The following is a 21,453-nucleotide window of genomic DNA, read 5'->3' as shown; positions in this document are numbered from 1 at the left end:
GCGTCACTGGGTTGTAATTGGCCGGCTAGGATTGATAGGAATGCTCCGCCGAGTGCTTCTCCATGTTGTGTTTGCTTTATTTCGGCGGTAGCGTCGAGGAAAAACAGCGACTTTCAGTTTAACAGGGGCTCATAAACAGAAGCAGAAGCTGAAAATAAAAGTTCGACAGGAGCAAAACGACAGACAAACTAGTAGCACACAACAGTTTGAACGCTCCGTGTTGGCAGAGAGCGTGTGTGTGCGAGCGCGGCAAACAGGAAGTGATTGACAGGCTGTCACGGAGAGGCTGCTTTTTCCGGGACTTTCGAGTCGACTCCGCAAACTGCCTGCCGTACCTGGCAGAGGCACAATTGGATAACAAGCGGGGGCTGTTTGCGCTGCCGGTGCCACATTCAGCGGGGAACATGAGACAACAAATAATGTCAGCGAGGAGGGTTTTTTTGTGTGTGTGTGCTGTTGGTGGACTCGGGGAGAGTTTCAGAGCTGCAGCGGGGACACACAAACATGAAGTCACACATCAGTCAGCACACTGCTTCCACCTGGATTCTGAAAATTAGATTAGTCTCATAATTAAAGGGCGGTTACGCTTTATTCTACAGGAATATCAGGCCTTAAGAGAGAGATACTAGCAGACCCCCGTAACCCCTGTAAAGACCTAATTTTCTGTTTTATTATTGATTTTAATGATACGTATTAGCAAATGGAAAGCACCCTGTAAAGGTGATGGAACAAGTGTACTACAGGTCCTAATTGAAGGTGTCACACACATGTATGTGGAACAGTTTGAAGGGCAAAGACACATTAACTGTTACTTACCTTAAATAAGGATCTGTTTTTTGCTCCAGATGACTTAAAGTATTATATTTACAAAGACGCGACAACAATCTGAATGTCCGTTCATGTTTCTTTCACTTAAGAAACATCGCTAAACTGAAATCCGTTGTCTCCCAAGTTGAGTTAGAGATGCTTTTGTTCTTCCCAGCTTGCTGCAATTCCTTTTTCGCCTGCCTCAGTAAGTCCTCCCTCAACCGTCTACGAGTGGTCCAGAAAAGCTGCTGCAAGGCTGTTGACTAGGTCCAGCAGGTCGACTCACATTACACCTGTCTGAATTTCCCTACATTGGCTTCCACTTAAGGCCATGTCTACACACGACCACACAAGCACGGTGATAAAAAAAATCCGAGTCCAAACCAAAACGCAAAACCAACCCGGAAAGGCCGTCATGAGAACGCCACACCAACAGGTGGCGATATAACTCAGTCATGCAGAGAAGCCAATCAAAAGTCTGAAAAAATCTACTGCTGGAAGACTCTTCCTGTGCACATACGCTCTTATAAAAAGCAGCTTAAGACATGTTTGATCATCTGGTGTAATTTAGTACATTTGTAGGTTTCCTGTGTTTTGTGGCCTTGCTCTGTGAAAGGGTGCAGACATTCAGAAGTACAAATGTGTTTTTAATTTCGACCAGCGCTTCTAAAAACAGAACTCCAATCTTTGTATTTGACCCGACTGTGAATCACATTAACTGCCTGTGATGAAATATTCTTTGAGCTAATGATTGTTGTGCTCTCCCACGCGGCCCTCCACTCACACTTCAACAATCAGCATTCAGTGTGTGATTAGATGCTGTGTGTTTTTCTTTCTTTAATTCAAACGTCTGCTTGTCATTTTGCATTTTTAAAGTTGTAATCTCGAAGGTCTCAGTTTGGTTCTCTTTGGCGGCACCTGTGGTGATAAACGATAATTGCGGGAGCACACTTCCCAGATATCAGTGTTGCATGTGTGACGTGTTTGCTTCGGTTGTAACTTGCTTTCCTTTTTAGACTGTTTGCTTCATCTGAGCGTCGAGTTTGTTTCTTTTTCTTCAGATTTTCACTTATCGTTGAAGTTGTATCTGTAGTCATCCATCTTTTCTTTGTTTGTTCAGCCATAGTAGATTACTGTTTACTCGCGGAAAAGCAGCCGCTTAGCTCCGCCTACCCTCTCTGGCAGACCAACCACTGCTGGCTGATGGAAAACGCGTCACTAACTGGGCGCCGCTTGTGATTTTTTCCGCTCAATCACCATTGTGTTGCCTCATTCGGCAATAGATAGGGACTTTTATTTACATGAAAATCTTGGAGGTTATCACTTTAAAGCACTTTATCGCAACACTTGGAGTCCGGCTGCTGTATCAATTCAGGGAGTGAAGACATGAAGAAAAAGATATTTCCTAATCTGTTTCATCCTAAAATGAGCTCTTTGAGATTGATATAGACGGTATTAACTGTGGCAAGTGAGATTTTATAGCAGATTTCACTTGATACAATGGAAGAATTACACCCATCTCTTAAATGGTTTAACCGTGTGCCATCACCGGCCAGCTGCTGCAGATGTTCTCAGGACTGAAACATGACAGCAGCGCTCTCTCTTCCCAGGATCTTAAAAAACAGAACAAAGACCTCGTCTAATCTCCGGCCCGCGTGACCCGCGGTTAGCAAACCAGTGTCCTGGAGATGTCGGCCTCCTCTGACAACCGCCAGCTGCTCCTCGCCACCTTCACTGACCCCTTAATCTCCCGATTTGAGCTGTGATGCGTCGCCTACTTCTGTACCTGTCTGCTTCACACGTGTAGCTCCGCACAGATACATACATGAACACTTCAGGGTCACAGGAAAATGTCAGGAATCTGAACTTTGGCCTCAAATAACTTGAAGTCAAGCTACAAATTTTTAATCAAATCTTTTCCCTTTTATAAAACGTTTTAAAACACAAGAGGTTTAAAAAAGGGGGAATCATAATAACAATATGTGATTATTGATAATAGCATGGTTTGTTTTTGAGGATGTAGGCCGGAGAAACTGTGGCAATTATTAAGGTATTGTTTGGCGATGGAAGTATGATTCCAGTCTGAGCTATTGTACAGGACTTAGCACCTAATTACTGTCTACATTTACGGCTAAAAGTCTCCACACGGCGGCTGATTGTGTTACACAGCGACTTCTTTATGTTGTCACTTTGAGATTTCTCTGTTTACTCCTAAATAATTACCTGTCACAGCGACACTCGGGCCCCAGGGGCAGTTTAACGTCCTCGGCAGATATCATTTTTCCCCTAAGCGGGTCTTAAACTGCCTCCTGGTGTTAAAATTAATTGCCCCCTGCCCAGACACTGGGTTGACCCCAGACAGCCGTTTGACCTCTGACCTTCCAATTGTGTTGTTGCCTCTGCAGGGTAAACAGAGACAGAAGGCTGCTGCCTGTCTGTTGACCTAATGGTCTGTCTGTCTGCGTGTCTGCTGACCTGCCTGTTATGTTGCATTCAGGTAAACTTCCATGTTAGTATTATAGTCGTTACCACTAAATGAATATATAATATCATTAAAACCACTTTTTTCAAGATTGAAATTAAATCATTGGATTTGATCTAAAGTTGAAAGACATTCAGATTATTTGAAAACCTCCTAAAGGATCGAGAGATAGACGGACGCTCACGAGCCATCGAACAAAGAGCGGCCTGACGTCACCCAACAGCACTGTGACAGACTGGAGGAGAGACGCATGAAAGCTGTGATTAAAAACCAGCAAAAATATTAATCTGTCAAGTCTTCCTGAGTTAAAACATTAGTATCCTGTTGTTTAAACATGAGCTTGTTTTCTTTGCATCATTCCAGCTCTGAAAAACATATTTTTTTGCTCTTAAAGGAGCAGTTCTCTCCTGTAAAAAGCCGCTGTCAGTCAAAGCTCTCTGTAATCAATAGAAGCAATAATATTTGAAATTGGCGCCATAGCTGTGGAGAAAGTTGTACAAACAGCTTGTGGTTTCGCCCATTCTACATTCCTACAACACCCAGCATGCATTGCATCCCTCCTTCTGAAAGGAACGGCCCAGCGAGAGACGCTGGAGTGAAATATGACCGTTTTCACTGCAGGCAACGACTCAACAGTGCAGAATCTGAAATACGATGAGAATATACCGGTGGATCGTCTAAAAAATCTTCAGGTCTGCAGTCTGCATTTCAAACCTGATGATTCTGAACGAGACATGACATCGGAGGCGGGCGTCCTAGATTGAGGAAGTGTAGTTTAGCAAGCTCCCTGGCCTCCGCCAGAGCCAAATTGCATTTTATTCTACCATAATGACATTAGCTCCCTATAATGGCATGATAGGACTGAGGTTGAAAATCGGCGAACTGGCCCTTTAATTTTACACAAACAAAAACCTAAAAGTGGTCGAACCAGAGAAAAAAAAAATCTTTAACTGGTCTTTCAATTTTGTCCGGAGCAGTAATTAATAAACTCAAACGTCGTCTGCGTAAAATCTTGATCTGTAAAGTATTTTTTATTACACTTTATGTATTTACTAAAGCTTTAAGGGTATAAAAAAGGCTTTTATAATCATCCATCAAAAATTGATGGATGGTATTTACATCTGGCATTGATTTGAGGACACTTTGTCACATGACATGGAAGCTATGAAAAATAAAACATAAAATTATACATAAAAATATTGATGTAAAATATTAGCAGCAATAAGTGATTGGGTAAATATTTATTTTCTTGGTTGGCACGAGGTTCTGCCCCCACATTAAGGACAAAATTACTTCAATCCAACACTCCTTTCCTGCCAGCTCTCGCTACCTACGGTATTGTCGACTAAATATAACAACACAATGATTCCCAGTACTGTACACACATAAACAACCAGAAGTCAGCCGTAAAGAGTCGTGGTAACTTCGGGGGTTACAGATTATCAGCCTGCCTGTGAGTCTGCCAATCAAACGGTCTGTCTGTCAGCCCGTCAACAAGCATCCGAGATAAAGAGACAAACTTGTTCCTGGAATAGAATCAGCTGTTTTCGGCTCTCGCTCTCAGGAGAAGCTCTCCTCAGCTTCTGCAGATAACACCAAGGTTTCTGTACTTCACTACGCGGGAGTGACAGAGTGAGCAGCTAAACCAAATGAGTGGTCACAAGGTGCCGCTTCAGGCCGGACGGAGCTTCGTCCTCTCTCAAAGCCGTGTCATTTCTTCACCACGATTGCCCTCTCGAGACATCTTGTGGCGCTGATCTAAATGATTCCACCCCTCCGCGTTATCTCAATCCCTAAAACTCACCCCGCGGTGTTTAGGTTAAAGAAATCAAGTGAAAAGAGGAAATTAATTTTAACTCATTTCACCTCCGAATGTGCCCCCGGGTAGCCGCGGGGCGACGAGGAGCGAGGTTGAACGTGATAACAGCTATCTGCTGGCTGCTTATGGGCTGCGCAGCTTTATCCCCCACAATGCACTGCCTCCATGGCTGTTCAGAGGTCAATTGAGGCACTTGTGTTAAGACAAAGCAAGTGGCGACCCATTTATTTAGCTTCCCTTAAAGTTCTACGTTTCTTTTTCTAACTAGTGATGAGTCTAGAGATCTGTGAGTCAGCAATGCCTGCTGTGCAAGAACTCCATTGCTAGCATGAAATGTAATGGCGATTGGTGTTCAAAAACCCTCTCCCAATACCATTAGCATGCGCTTCTAGCTTCAGGTTACCAAAGATGGAACCAAATCCATAGTATCCTCCCTTACGAGAACCATGCAGGACGACGCCACAAACTTTCGTATACAAGCCTACTCGTTAGTCTGATTACATCAAGTCCATCATTGATCGACTTTAACCTCAGAGGGCAGAGAAATGGGGGACATACCAGAGGTCAATATGTCTTGTTGGCTGGGACCGTAAATTATCTCAACAACTACGGGATGGTATGCTCTTAGATTGAGAAGGCACATTCAAGGTCCTCAGAGGATCATCTCTACTGACTTCAGTGATCCTTGGATTTGTCATCCAGCCCCACAACGGGTTTGACATTTGTTGTTCAGGGTGAAACACTAGTGGATGGATTGATGCCAGCGCAAAGAGATCCCCCCCTCCACCTGGCCACTGGGTGTCTCTGTCTGGTGCTGTTTTGTGTTGTGTTGCTCGTTGGAGGGTTGATCAGCTGCTTGAGTTGCACCTGGGCCCGGTGCGCTCTGCCTTATAAAGACCTCCTCGATCTGTCTCTCTCTCTCTCTGGTTATCGGATGGAGCCGGCAGGATGACACTGCATTTTCGCCTTCTGGAGTTCTGCTTTTCCTGTTTCGCATATCTACACTGACACGCATCCACACACGCTCAAGTGTTGTTATATTTATGTAAATAAAAGTACTTCTTGTACTCACCAGATCGTGTTGTCTCCCTAATTTGTCGCAGTCTCTGAGCCGGGCTGTGACATATGTAGTTGAGCGTAAGTTCAAGCAGTTGTCGTTCATGTCACGTCCTCTCTCTCCCTGTCTCTGTCCTTTCTGTCTGTCTGGTGATCAGCTGATTATGGGTGTTACTATTTTAAGTATTAAACCAACCAGAGTTAGCGTTGACGTCTGTCGACCAGTCATCCCGCTGCTGTCAGATTTTAAAGCTGTTCTCCTCTTCCGCAGACAGTTTGCCGTTTCAGCTCGATCATTGCGACCCTCCTCCAATCCATCTCATCAGTGTCCAAGTCCTCAGCTCATCCTGTCTTCACCACCACCACCACCAGTGTCTAGACTCCGTCCGGGGGGGGTTATCCTATCCTGCTCTCGGCCTCTCTACCCCTTCAAGTACATGAAGACATCACAATGGAGTCTAATCGCCAAAGACTTTGCAGGTTTCATTCTTTCCAAACGTGTAAATAAATAATTGTTCGATCTTAATGAAGTCTCTCCTGATTGAAATGGGTATGTTCATAGTCTCTGTAAACTTTGGGCATCCCCTGGCTTTCCATCATTGGTGTTATAGTGTTATAGTTCTTGAGTACAGTAGTCATGATGCATCGTAAATCCCCAGTAAACTTGGAGCCACCTGATTCAGACCAAATAGAATATGGACCCAAACCATCGTGCATCATCGCACATTGATATAAAGAAGAATATGTCTCACTGCTTCCTTTGTAGCCTTACTCGGTTCTAACTTGTTGCCGCAGTGATGTCGTGAGCTGCCACTGGAAATGACTTCCTGTCTCTTATGGATTTTTAGTAGCTCAGCAGATGTGAACATCTGGCTGCAGATGAATTAACGTGAGATTTTTTTTGTGAGCGTGCATCTACGCAGCGTCTGGCAGGCTATCTATTCTGCTCTGTGTTTTGTGTCGACATTAGTGGACATGAATGAAAAAGCAAAGAAAGGAGGAGTAAATGAAAAGAAAAGGATCGACTGATAGGATCTGGGGAAAGGAGCCTGAGGTTGTTAAAGGTAATGAATCTATACCTGTGTCTCTGCAGCCATTGTGGCGTATAATTGCAGTGGTGTTCTTCAGCGGCTGAGAAATGCCAAAGAGGGCCGATCAAACAAAACACCTGCCCCTGCTGTTATTTTACGACAATATTTCCTCCCTGACAGTTTCCTCCTCTGTCTCAGCCTTTCACTGGCGTCCTCTCAGAGGGTCCGTCGGAGAAAAACAGTTTTTAAAGAAAGAGAGAGGGGCCGCCGCTTGGGAGACAAAGGGGAAAGAAGGGATATTATGACGTGACTTTGATGTTAATTAAAGTAAGAGAAAGAGTGCATTCAGCAATGTTTAACAGATGCAAACAAAAACCTTTTGTGTTGAGAGGAATCCATACCGACCCAATGCGGGGTTTGCATTCAGCTCAGCAGTGGACATCCCCTTTAATAATACAATTCAATGTCACTTTCTGCCATTTCCGCGAGGATTAAAGCTTATGTAGTGATGGGTTCATGAGAGGTGAAGCGTTACACCGTGTTTCATTTTACTCCCTTTGCTTGTCATTTAAGCGTTTTGTTATTGCCGCTGTATATCACAATCTTCTCTGCTTTCTTGTCATTAAAGTCTTTGTCATCCGATCCGGCTTTGTCTTTGCTTGTCATCTCTTTTTTTAAGGACATGATGTGTGTGTTTTTTTTAAAGGCCCTTAGGGTTTGTTTTGTTTCATGTCAAACAAATTTATATATCTGATGTGCTCTATCACCGAGCATGTAAATACTGTAAGCCAATCTGAGCGTTCGCTTCGAGTATTCGGGTGTTGTCGGGCATGCATTCTGTCAGCTTCTGTCTTGTTATTGGAAGGATGAATGCATTAAGGCAGGCGTCAATGTCTCCAAACTGTGCAAGACATATAGAAGCATTCAGGAACACCAACGAGTCCTAAGTTGGAAATCAGTTCCTCTAAAGCCTCAGTAATGTTTAGATGTGGTGATTCAGGGGGACATGAAAGCCGTTTGACTTGCTCCTGCCGTTCTTGAATCCACTTGTCATTGTGAACGGGGGGGCATTACCATCTTGAAATATGGAAACCTCATGAATAGGAAGCACCAGCACCGTGGGGCGCACCTGTAAAACGGCCTCATATCCCTTCGTCTTTATTCCAGCGTGCAGAGGAATCACTGGACTTACGACTCCCATGAGATCGCTTGGAGTGCGTCTACGGTACATTTAAAGATCTGCCTGCACAACTGATGTATCTTGGTCAATGGACTGTACTTATATAGCACCTTTTTGGCTTTGCGAATTCACCCTTTAACACACACATTCACACACTTATATAGCGCAATGCTAGGCCACTAATTAGCCAAGCATTCATACAGCGCAGGCTAAGCAGTTTGGGGTTTAGTGTCTTGGCCGAGGACACTTCTACATTTGAAGTTATTATGACAGAAGTTCAGGAGCAGGACCACGCCTTCCTCACTAACTCTAACACCTGTGTCTCCCTAACGCAGTTACCTGTGCGTACACATATTAGCCTGCGTAACCCTCCCCCCTCAAACCCCATTCCCTTCCTCTCTCCTATCTCAACACAAGAACCACTGAGGGATGCTGAATCACAAAGGGCGTAGAGACGTGCCCCCACCCTGACCCCCGGGTTCCTGACTGCTCCAGCTGACTTGACCCCATTTGACCCCTTTTCATTCCACCCAAACTTGACCCTTTAGCATATTCCAAATAAACTACTTTCATACTGTACAATGGCATGGTCTTGTTAGTAAAGTAGATGGGGAGCGAACCGCCAACCTTCTGATTGGAGGACGACCCGCTCTACCTCTGAGCCACAACCGCCCCTACTAGATGGTTTCTCATTAAATTTTCACATTCCTGTTAATATACTTGCTCTTGACAAACAAATAATGTGTGTTCATAATTCTGAGACCATTTCAGGATGAAGTTTCCGTCCATCACTGTTGGCCAGTTTGAAGTTACAATCTTTTGGTGTTTTCTGTCGCCTCCAGTCTGTTCCTTTTGTTGAGATGTATTATTATTTCACGTACAGTACAAAAGACTGTATGGAGTCTTTGATTTGACAGTGAGGCAAGTGAAATGATGGCTTGAATGACAGGACACTCCAAGGAACTTTGCAGAGCCGATTATTAGCAGTAATTGCGATCCATTGTGACAGTTTTATTCTATAGTTAACAAAATACTACATAGTTTGTTATTGGAGCAAACTCTGGCATTGTTTCCCCCAAGTCCAGGCCTGCTAACTTCCTGCCTAATTATTTAATCAGAAAGAGGATGATGGACAGTAATGGCAGGTTGCAGTCTTGCAATAAAGTTAAAGGTTGAAGAAAAACAGTGCAGCGATCATACTGCCTTTTGTTCCCAATGGGGTGCATTTTAGAGGCGGCTGAATGTGCAAGTCTCTAATTACTACCTTAAAAAAATAATATTTCTACCAAACTAATTTCCTTTCTAACTAACTCGTTAAAAGTAAGGCCTGCCTTGAGTAAAGAGTGAATAATCACTGGCATCATTGCAGAGAAATTGGCATATTACAAAACACAAGTGCCCACCAGGAATATGATCAATTTCTGGTGCCCACCAGAAAAGGAACACAGATCACGACCCGGCCCTCGGAATAAAAACCAGATATGATGGACATTGAAACACTGCAGAGGAAAGCAGTTTGTGGAGGTGGACAGTGCTGACTGATCAGCCAATGCACTGACCTCGGTTCAACTCCAGAGTCACGCAAAGAAGTTTTTAATTTTCAAGTGAAAATATTTCTTATTTAACTTGAGCTCAAAGGTCCTTCACTGAATGTTGATTTGCCAAACCAAAGTTTGGTCCAACTTTTGCCCACCAAAGATGACTGTGTTTATAGATGCCCATGCTACTTTCAGTTTGTGAATCTAAGGCAATGCAAGGCAGGGTCAGCGACAAGTAGACGGATCTCTACAATCAATCCAAGAATCAATCAATCTACTTTGAGTCGGCTTTGGTTGAATGCAGTCTGTGTGGCGACCCATTGGCTACCAAACTTAACTTTAGTCTTCATAAAACAGAACTCTGCATACGAAAGCAGAAAACAATGCAGCGGTATGCGTTTTCTCTTAACTCCAACGCCATTCTTGTCTCCAAGGGTGCTAGTTAGTCGTAAACATTGACGAGGGTACGGTGGAGGAAGTCTTGTCCCCAACATCAGTCATCCGGATATCTGCGTGCCACGCTGGGTGTCCATAAATATTGGCCGTCAATTACAGAGTCTTAACAGGGCAAAATGGGTTCCAAGATTGCAATAGGGCAAACACAGAGTTAAAGAAGAATCAAGAAAGCATGTGAAGTCTGACAGGATAAGTGGTCCTGACTTGGATGAAGCTGTAGGTGGTGGTTTACGCCTGGACGCACTCTTACTACCTTGGTGTTCTCTTGAGAGATAGAGCGAGAGTGCATTCACTTCGATACAGCTCAAACTGCTTTCTCTTCTCTGTGCTTTTACTCCTTTAGGACACTGTAGGTAAACAAAATGTGTAATGTTTACCTGGTTGCAGTCGCCCGGGTACTTGTCAGCAGTGGTTTGGGCTTCTTGCAGCATCAGGTACAACAGAGTGGTCCGCAGGATCTAAGGAATCTGTGAGGCTGTGATGGTGAGGAAGAGGAGGGGGGGTAAGAGGGGAATTGATGCAAGCCTCTTTAAGGCTCCTTTCCCTGGCTGTGCAGCTGCTTGCAATTACCTGTGAGGGAGAGGAAAGACTGAAGTAACCCACCGCTGAAGGCCTCTCTTCGGCTCACACCCCGAGGCTCTCTAATTACTCCACCAAAAGCCTGAATATCTGTCAGAACCAATCAGAGGCAGCCAAGAAACAGGGACATGGCGGGGCATTCATTTGTTTGCGAGGCAAACACTCGCCAGGTACTTAGCACTGAATCAATGTTTGATTTATTAATAGAGCCTGTGTGTGCAGGTCACAGTGCCGCAGTGCTTTTTTATGACAATTCTCCCACTTGCAACAAAAGCACTGGAAAATTGGATGATTAGGTGCAATTGCTTTTGTTTTGTCCCTTTTTGCAGAAGCTTGTTCTTTAAGTGCGAGGGGTTTGTTGCCTGGAAAGCAAAAGTGAACCCTACCCTTCCAAAGTTAGTAAGGAGTTGTTGGCAAAGGGCGAAAAGTGAAGTCTGAAACAAACACAAGAGGTGCTTCTTTAAGATGATCATTTCCGCATCCCTTTCCCCGACTCTCCTTTCCTCCCCCTCGCCCTCCTTTTTCTTCATCTTCTCTGCAGGATTGGCTTTGGAGTGCGGCCGTCCCCCCTGCCATATGCTCGGCGCTGCTCGTCTTTTAGAACCACTTTGTCACTCTCTGCGGTTTGGAGGTAGACTTTGAAAGTGATGTCGCAGGATGCAAAACACCCAGAGAAGGTGGGCCAGCACCAGACAATGATTAATTCCGCTTTCAGCCATCTCCTTGAAGGGAGCTGAGGCGTCATTGCATGGAGAGGAGGGGGAGGGGGAGAAAGCGGCACCATAATTCTTTGAATCGGATGTTTTTTAATTAAAATGTTTAGTGAAAACACATTATTCACAACCTTGGATTGCACGGGCGAAACTTATACTTTATGCATCAGGGAAAAGTGTTGAGACTTTGTCACTTTCTCAAAAGCCTCATCTTGATTTCCATGCCGCTCCTCCAAGGTTGAGCAGGTTGTTTTGCGCCTTCCATTCTGGTTTAAAGTGATAAATGATAAGAGTAAGTAAGCACACTCTTCTTAACTTTCAGCCTTTGAGAAGCCGGGACGCGCCGAGCAACAAATGTTGGGGATTTTGGATCTGGAGGGAGGGTTTGTTGGGGAATGTCGGGGTGTGCCTGTGCATAAATGGAAGCAGAATAAAGTTTGTAAGAATGTACGGTGAGCCTGCCTGCAAGGCCTGGTCTGTTTGACCTCCAGGCCAGGGATCATGTGTTCCCAGTGGCTGGCTAATCTGTGTTGTCAAAGTGAGTCACCCTGCTTAACAGAGACCTAATTAAGAACCAAGTATTAACGATGCAGGTCTGCTTAGGGCGCCCTGTGATTCACACCTTCTGTGGGAGGTGGGGAGGTGTTTGTTGGGTTTCATCAGGGACCATATTCAAATATCCAAGTGTTTGTCTACATGTTGGTGGTACATATGGGGTGTTAAATTGTTTTAATACTGAGGGTTTCCTACATTCATTTCAGGGATGTTGGAGTTTGACTTTATTCCACATGGTAGCAGAGAATCGAACTGACTAATTTAACATTCTGACAAATTTGCAACTAGTATTGTTTCAATTCTCTACACCTATTTTCAAGTTACTAAATTGGTAATATATTGGTGGTGTTGGTAATTGCACTTAACAACCAATAACCACTTCTTTTTCAGACTGAGTGAGCTCTGCAGAAAAGATGCTGCTTAAATAGCAAAAACAGGGGATGCTCCTTAAGCTAATTGGCACTGAAATCAGCCAATCAACATCAAACACTGGAACAAGGTGGTAGGTAGAATGGGGGGCATCTTCTACAAGACTTACGTGCCCATGAAATACCTTCACATATCAAATGTTAAATCGCCCCTCCCGTGAAAGTGTTTAACCTTGTGAACATCTCCATGTGGTGTTCTTCATGTGCTACAAGACATATCAGGGACAACATGAGCAGTCATCTCCATGGCTGGGCCTATCTGCTTTTAAACTGCAGTGTACAAAGGACAGGCTGAACAACACGCTTTCAGATTGGCAGGGTTTGTGATGTCACAAACCTAAGGAGCCAATCCCGTTAATGGACGTGGTGACACTATGCATATCATTATGTGCAACCTATGGCAACCACTTGATCGTGATCGTAATTTTTGCAAACTCACTACTGACGACTAACGTTAACATTACTTCTGCTAATTACTACATTCCAAGCTAGCTAACTAGCTAGCTAGTGTTTCGTTTTCATGACCGACGGGGCGGTTGGAAATTTGCATAGTGGGCGGGGCCTATGCAGATTGGGGAATTTTTAATGAGGGAGAAGGAGGAGATGCTTTAGGAGGATTTTTACAAGGTAATCAAACATATCAGACACAATTTATTATTTCAAGCAGAGCATTTTATACGTCTTAAAACATGGCTAGAGCTGCTCTTGAAATAGCACAGGTGCTCATTCTTCAACCAATTGGCATTGCAGGTGGCACAACAATCTGCCAAACAACACCAAACACTGGAACGAGGAGGAAGGTAGAATGGGGAGCATCGTCGACAAGACTTACTTACCCAAGAAATATCTTCACATGTCAGACATGAATACTTTTTTTGTTTATATAAGAATATAATATTATATAAATAGAGAAGGAGCTCCACCAAATTGAAGCACAATTACCCAACAAACTACTTCCTGTTCCCATCATGTCGCTGGGATTCCTACTCTATGTGACAAGTGATATTACAGTTTTGGATGGAGGATGGAAGTGTTTGCACTGAATTGATTTTATTAAGTAAAATGGTTACAGGAAATCCAATAATCAATGCGGTTTCCAGAAGGAAAGGAGCTGTAATTGACCTTTAACCCCTTAATGAAAAAGAAAGCAGAAGCAGCCAGCTCAGAGGATAAATAAAGGAACGATATAATGAGTCATGAATGTCTGCTTTCAGGGCGGAATGAGTTAGATAATTTTCAGAAGAGCGCTGAGTAATGCTTCATGACAGCGGTTGGGACACAGAAACAAAGGAAGCGCTTCACTTAGTCATGACTCATTGTCTTTCTCTTTCACACACACACACACACACACATTTAGGCACGACGAGCGTTTCACACACTTAATAAAACTACTGTTCCTTCATCTAGCGATTTATACGCACAAATTAGAAGCTGCGAGTATCCCACAGATGAAATCTCAGTTAGCATCAACCATGCAAATTAAGCTAACGCCGTCCATACTCCATTACACATATCATCACAAACCCCTGCCCCACTTCAGAACCCTCGCTACCAATAATCAATCTCTCCATGTTGGGGAATAAAATGCAAAGCGCTGAATTAACAAGCAGGCGTGACAGGCTGATTATTGATTTAATGTCAGCGGCTGGCTGGCACATACATCTCTGAGGCACGGCACACTATTAAAACGTCCTAACTAGGGTAATTGCATTAGACACCTTTTTATACCACTTTGTGCGGCTAATCGGCATGTAATAAGGAGCAGGCAGAGACAGGAGCTGAGTGATTCGCTGAGTCAGTGGATGTGTGATGTCATGTCTGGAGGTGGAAGTAAAAAGGGAAGAATAAAAAGTGTAAAGAAAAGATGACAGGAGGAGAATTTTTGTTCTAAGAGGAATAAATTAGCTGGCGTTAATCCGTACTTAGAGCCACTGTGGGAACTGTATATCATTACTTCTGACTCAGCGTCTTGTTTCACATGGTTGTCTCAAAGTGCCAAATATTATTGTGTCGATAAGTAGACAAAATTAGCAGCCCAATTCCATCAAAGTAACCAAGCATTGCGTCTTTTTCATTAAAAGATGGGAAAGGGTCGAAGTAGGAACCCGGGGGTCGAGACTCACGGTGGGGGCACGTCTCATCGCGCTTTCTAAATCAGCAAATAAGTGGTTCATGTGTTGAGATAACAGGTTGTATAAAAAGATGGACGACATGACACCACCCTCTCTATCGCCCCCTGCTGACTGGCTGCAGTATAGGTCATAAGCCCCGCCTCCTCCATGTTAACAGATGGGACATGAGTCAAACTATAAAATCAAAATACACGCCAAACATGGTTTCTGTCATTATAGTTAGTTCTTATCATGATGATTTACAACCAAGTGTTCATTTTTACTTTTAAGTTTATTTTTAATTAGTTATTTGATGCTGAAAAAAATGATGATTGACAGCTCTGTTGACAAATACGAGCTATTTTGGCATCACTTGGGAGCAGATGGAGACGCGTCGTCCATCTTTAAATACAGTCATTGAGATAGGAGAGAGGAGGGGAATGAGGTGTGGGAGGGAGGGTTTTAAAAACTGAGGCCATGTCTACATGTTGGCACACATCCTTAGTTTAAAAAACAAACCCATCTATACAAGCACAGTTATTTAAAAAAAATCAGCTGTCATGAGAACGCCACACCAACAGGCGGCGATGTAACCCAGCCATGCAAAGAAGAACAGAGGTTTTAAAATAAATTATTGTTGGAGGTAGAGCATCCTGACGCCTCTGTTCCTAAATATAGTGGACGAGTAACTGTACATATCTGTGTAAACATGTAGAAAGTCCTGTTAGCGAGGTGACAAGCAGCAATGTTTATGTCACGTCCGTTATTTTGCATGAATGTCGCCTTGTGAGGCCTCACAAAGGAGATAACGGCGCACAGCCTGACGTCACGAGCCAAAAATGCTGTTTACCTCGCCTGCACGTCAAAAAGAAAAAGCCGTGCACGTGTGGACACGGCCTGAGACAAACAGGAGAGAAGGGGTGAGGCAGGCTTATATGTGTTAAGGAGGCGCAGGTGTGAGAGCTGACGAGACACAGGTGATGCCGTTAGTTAGAAGGAGGTGTGGTCCTGCTCCTGTCCATCATGGCTGCTTGATACACTTCTTATCCACCATTAACACGAGACATGGGGGAGCAGCTAGCTTGGATGTGTCCTCCCAGCACCTCTGAAGCTCAGTAATTAACACAACTTATCTTGAGTGTTAAATCAAAAAAAGATGCAAAAAGAGCAAATTGTTGCTTCACAGGGGGTTGTGTGCTGCCACCAGGCTAGCTCCAGGAAATAAATGTGAGATTGGTCGGCATCTTCTCATCCAAATCTCAGCAAGACAGCTAATTAGCATATTTCCCAAACTGTTGAACTGTTTCTTCTTCTTCTGCATTTGTATTTTTATCATTTTAACGTGTAATAAATCCTCACTGCGCAGGCCTGCAGCAACAAGTACAGTATCTGCCTCCCAGAACAGACACATCCCTCAGACTGCAGCAGCTTGACCGCGCTCCAGGCCGGCACCGCTTCCCGTTTCTCCCTGAATGAAGATGTGAAACTTCATTACGGACCCCCCAACGAGGCCTGTGAGAGGGGGGGAGACGGAACAGGGAGAAAGGAGAGAAGGAGAGGCGAGAGACGGGGTGGCCAGGTGCCAGGTGCTCCCTGTGACGGGACACCCCATCGCCACAGAGGCGTGGGTCACGGGGGCACGCGGGGGAGGGAGGGCACGCGCTCCGAGCAGCGGGGCGGCCGGGCTTTAGCATGAATTACCCGCCCGCTGAGCCGCTGCTTTGGGCACGCTGGAGGAGAGGTCACGTACTCAGTGGCCCTCAAACGCACACACAGGCCCTCTCTCAGCGACAACAACAAGGCTCTGTGTGCGGCCGGCTAGTCACAACAGCTATTCTGCATTTAGCGCGAATACGAGTGCACACACACAGGCGCTCGGAGAGGATGAATTAGGTTAGCTTCGTTGGTCAAACAGGACGGCTCTATGCGCAGCAGGGCACTAAACACAAATTATTCTCACTAGAACGCTTTTAATATCAAAGAGGAAGGAGACAATCAGCGGCCGGAGCTCCATTTAGAGCGTCACACGGCGCAGTGTGGCGCCGCATAGGGCACCTTGTCCACAGAGCACCTGGACACGAGAACACCTCGGACAAACAGGGTACACTAAAGTACACTTATTACTACTGTACTCGCTGTACTTGCTTTTTTAGCGGACAGAATGCAAGAACTTTTCTTTAATGATACTTTGGTCGGGTTTTAAAAAGACAGGCTCCAATCTTTGACACAGAAAATTGCTGATAGCGGTCCTATAAGCTGAGGTGGTTTGCGTGTATAATATAAAGTATAACTCCCCTTTAATAAGGGTTGCAGTTTGCAGGTGGAGGATGGTGCTGTTGCAGAGCAGCGGTGGCAATGACATAAAAAAATCTCATAACTTAAATAGAGCAACGAATCGGGAGACGTGTTTGTCAGGTGACCGTACCTGAAGTAGCTCGCAGTCGTCGCTCCCTATGTTCCTTTAGTGCACAAAGGTTATTCAGCTAGACTCTAGAAAGGTCAAATTTATACATCAAAAATGCGTCATTTTCTGTAATGCACCCATACAAATGTCAGTTCAAAGTCATATTATGAGCAACTGCGGTAAATTACAGATAAATAAAGTTTTAGAGTGGAAAAAGGCCTGAGAGGTTCTAGGAGCCGTATAAACGATGCTGGGCTTAGTGAGGACTTTAATTAGACGTGGCTCTGATGCATTTATCCTTAAAGACGACATTCTTTACATTCTTTTGTTAGCATGGAAGACTTACGATGATTTGTGGTAAATGCAAATGTCCCTGCATGTGTGACGTCCACGGTTGGCTCCGGTTGTAACTCGATTTTCCTGGCTGACGGTCGCTTTCCTTTTCAGACTGTTTGCTTCATCTGAGCGTCGAGTTTGTTTCTTTTTCTTTGGATTTTCTCTTATTTTTGAAGTTGCATCTGTAGTCATCGATGTTCTGTCCTATGTAGAAATAGGAGATTTCGAACTGTGGGCCACAGGCTCAGTCACCATCGTGTTACCTCATTCATAGATACAGTAAGACAAAAGTAGACAAAATAATGTTTCGTCTGGTTTTGAGTGTTAAAAACGTACCAGGAGCTGGATTAACGATGCTGCGCTCTGATTGGCCGATGGCAGCAGCTTCATTAATCAAGATGATGCGAAGCAGCTGTGGTGATTTCTTAGTGTGGACTTTAATTAGACGTGGTTCTGATGCATTTATCCTTAAACTTGGTATCTGTGTAAATGTGATGTGTGCTCTTTTATGCTGCTGTTTTGACCAGGACTGCCTCATACAGGATATTTAGTGAATGTGAATATTCCTCATAAAATAGAGATTAAAAAAATACTGTCGATTAAACAGCTCGACTAAAACTAAATGTGTCTTTCTGAACAGTTCTGCATCAAGAAGTCAAACACTGAGCTAAAACGTTTGACCTTTACTGTAATCGAGCAACTTCTGCTCCGTAATAATGGATCCTCCTCCTCATCATGACACTGCTGCTAAACCGGAGGTTTGTTTTCGCCGGCAGTCCGCGATGATGATCCCACTCTGGCGGAGGAGTGTTTGAGAGAGAGGGAGAGAGAGAGAGAGAGAGAGCCGGGCCGCGCTGCTCTCTGCTGAACTGAATCAAAGGCCGGAGGCTGCTGCGTCTGCCTCCGGTCAGCTGAGCCACTCATTCATTCAGTCGTCTCCTACACACCTCAGAGACCTCAACACCTTGCAGCGTAGTGAATCAGGGAAACACACACATGTGCGCACATCGCACTAATGATTGAGAGGACGAGGGAAAGTTTGCTGATGAGTTTATGACTTGTTTGAAAGAGGGGGGAGCTGTTAGCGTTAGCATGTGCACGCACAGGAGAGACATTCCTGCGCTTCTTTCCGCATCTAATCACAGAAGACGTCAACAACGCCGTCCTTATTATCGCCGTAATGAAAACCGAATCAGTCTCACACGGATTAATTTGTAAAAGAAAAATAATTAAGACAAAAGGTCCTGCATGGAGACGACAAAGTGTGATGCGTGACAGTTTCCCCGAGTCCTCCCGCGGCGACGCAGGCCCGTCCTTTGTGTCATGACTCGTCGCTCGGTGGCATTAATCAGAGCGTCGTCCTGTCTTATTAGGCTGAGCTGCGAGATGATAGGGAGGCTGCAGGTCTTTAATCAAGGTTAGAATAATCTGTGATGCTAGCTGATTATAAAGCTGATCATCAGCAACATATTGTCACCTCCTAATCATCCAAATAAACAGAGAGAGACCTGCCCTCAGCCCCGATGTGGAGGAATAAATTACACTCAAACATGCATATGCAAACACTCGAATAAAGGACTACTTTCTTCAGAGTTTGGAGCTCGGGTATCTCCGCACGTGCACGCTCAGATATCTGCCGCACGCAGCACTTTCACTTCAAATACTTCTAATGCAAATACCACGTTTTAAAGGCGCCTTTTGAAATGTCCTGCCTCTCAGCGATTGAGGAATGAACACATCGCAGAGTAAGAAAGCGCCGCTTGAAAGACATCCATCAAGACAGCAGATAAACAATGAAACGGCCCCTCTCAAGTCGATGATAACCTCAACTTCTTTCTAATCTACTTTCATGTGCTTTGTCTCCTTTTTTTATTTACTCCCACTCTTTTTATTCCACCTCTCCGGGGTCGCCTCTCTCTTTTCTCCTCCCTCTCTCCCAGAAGCTCATTACCTCGGGACCGAGCCTCGGCTGTTTTCAACACAGCGAAAATTATAACACGACCGGCGACGGCACTCGTTAGCAGCCTTGTCAATCATCCTCGCCGGGCAGGGGGAGAGAAGCAATCGGCGGCGGGGGTCAGCGATGAAGATGTTCGTTCTCTATTCATCCATCACATCTTCCGGGAAATCAATTTACAGCGCATCAGCGTCACAGCGCCTCGACAAGAGCGGTGATATGAAAGAGGAGGGAAACAAGTTCTGAGAGGAAGACAGAGGAGAGCGGTACATTCGTTTAGATACAATCTAATAAACGTCACTCATCTTCTTTTTTGTTCCTTTTCCTCACCTGCAGGTTACCTGCATCCACCGTCCTCCACTGGAAATCTCTTAACAACTTTTATTTTGAAAAAAGCGCACATAGCTACCCAGCGCTAACTAGTTATCTACATGTTCATCCTCTTCTCACTGTGAGCTACTCATGCTTTCACCTTCCTGTCTCTTTGTGAGTTAATTTCCTCCACTGGCATTTTCTTCATAACTTTTATTTTGAAAAAAGGAACTAAAAGTGTCCCAGCGCTGGCTAGTTATTAATCTGTTTCAATCTCTGTAAGCTAATAAACCTTCAATAAACTTTCCTCTTTCCTTTTCATTAGTTCATTTCCTCCGCTGGAAATGTATAACAACTTTTATTTTGAAAAACAACAATTGCAACCCAGAGCAAGCTACAGCAGTTATCTACATGATCATCCTCGTCTCACTGTGAGCTTCTTATTTTCATGCTTTTACTTCCCGTCCCTTTCTATGAGTTTATTTCATCCACTGCATATTTTGAAAAAACTTTTATTTTGAAAAAACGAACTAAAAGTGACCCAGTGCTGGCTAGTTATTAATCTGCTTCTCTCTGTAAGCTAATACACTTTTGGCCTTCAACAAACTTTCCTGTTTCCTTTTCATGAATTCATTTCCTCCACTGGAAATTATAAGAACTTTTATTTTGAAAAAACAACAACTAGTAGCAACCAGCGCTTGCTAGTTTTCACATGTTCACCCTCATCTCACCGTTAGCTACTTATCTTTATGCTTTAACTTTCCGCTTTTTTAGGAGTTTATTTCGTTCACTGCAACTTCCTTAAAAACTTTTATTTTGAAAAAAACTGCTCAAAGCTACCCCCTGGCTAGTTATCAACAGTTTCTCTCTTTGTAACCTGCTTAAACTTTCTCCTTCAGCAGGCTTTCCGTTTCCTGTTCCTTTTCATGAATCCATTTCCTCCACTGGAAATTTATAAGAACTTTTATTTTGAAAAATGAGCTAATAGCCGCCCCGTGCTAGCTAGTTGTCAGCATGTTTATCTCCATCTCCTTGTAAACTATTTATCCATTATGCCTTGAACTTTCTTTCACTTTCCCGTCCCTTTTCTTGCATCCATCGTCCTCCACTGCAGTTACTTTTATTTTGAAAAAACAGCTAAAAGCTACCCACTGCTAGCTAGTTAGCAACATGTTTCTCTCTCTGTAAGCTACTAAACCTTCTTCCTTCAGAATGATTTCACTTTCCCTTGTCATGAAACCATTTCCTCCAATGGAAATTACTTATCAACTTTACTTTCTCTCTGTGACTTACCAAACCTCGTTCCTCGTATTCTCGACCCTCCTTGTGTCCCGTTTACTTGTGTATTCTCTTTGGGGACGCGGCAGATGACAAGGCAGAGATTTGGGACGCTGCCGGCTCTCGCGTTAATGTAGCCGTTGCTTTCTTGCAGATGTCAGCTTCATGGTTCATTAACGGCGTTTGGTTTCTTTTTTTCGAGAATACCTGAAGAGAGAGAGAGAGGATAAAAGACGAGAGAGACGACAGGTAGAGATGGAAGGGACGAGGCGGCGCGGGGAGAGTAATTGGCAACATAAATGAACCCCGGTGTCGCGCTGACGATGTCCACGGCAGATGAAAAACGCCTTTGAGTGGCGGCTCTGCGGCGGACATCGGCGGCTTTGAGGATACCTGAAGTGTGAGGTGAGA

The sequence above is a fragment of the Semicossyphus pulcher genome, unplaced genomic scaffold (assembly GCF_022749685.1).
Source record: "Semicossyphus pulcher isolate SPU_LCO1_2020_fin unplaced genomic scaffold, fSemPul1.0.p SCAF_24, whole genome shotgun sequence".
In the NCBI taxonomy this organism is placed as follows: Eukaryota; Metazoa; Chordata; class Actinopteri; order Labriformes; family Labridae; genus Semicossyphus; species Semicossyphus pulcher.
This window is presented reverse-complemented; position numbering follows the sequence as displayed.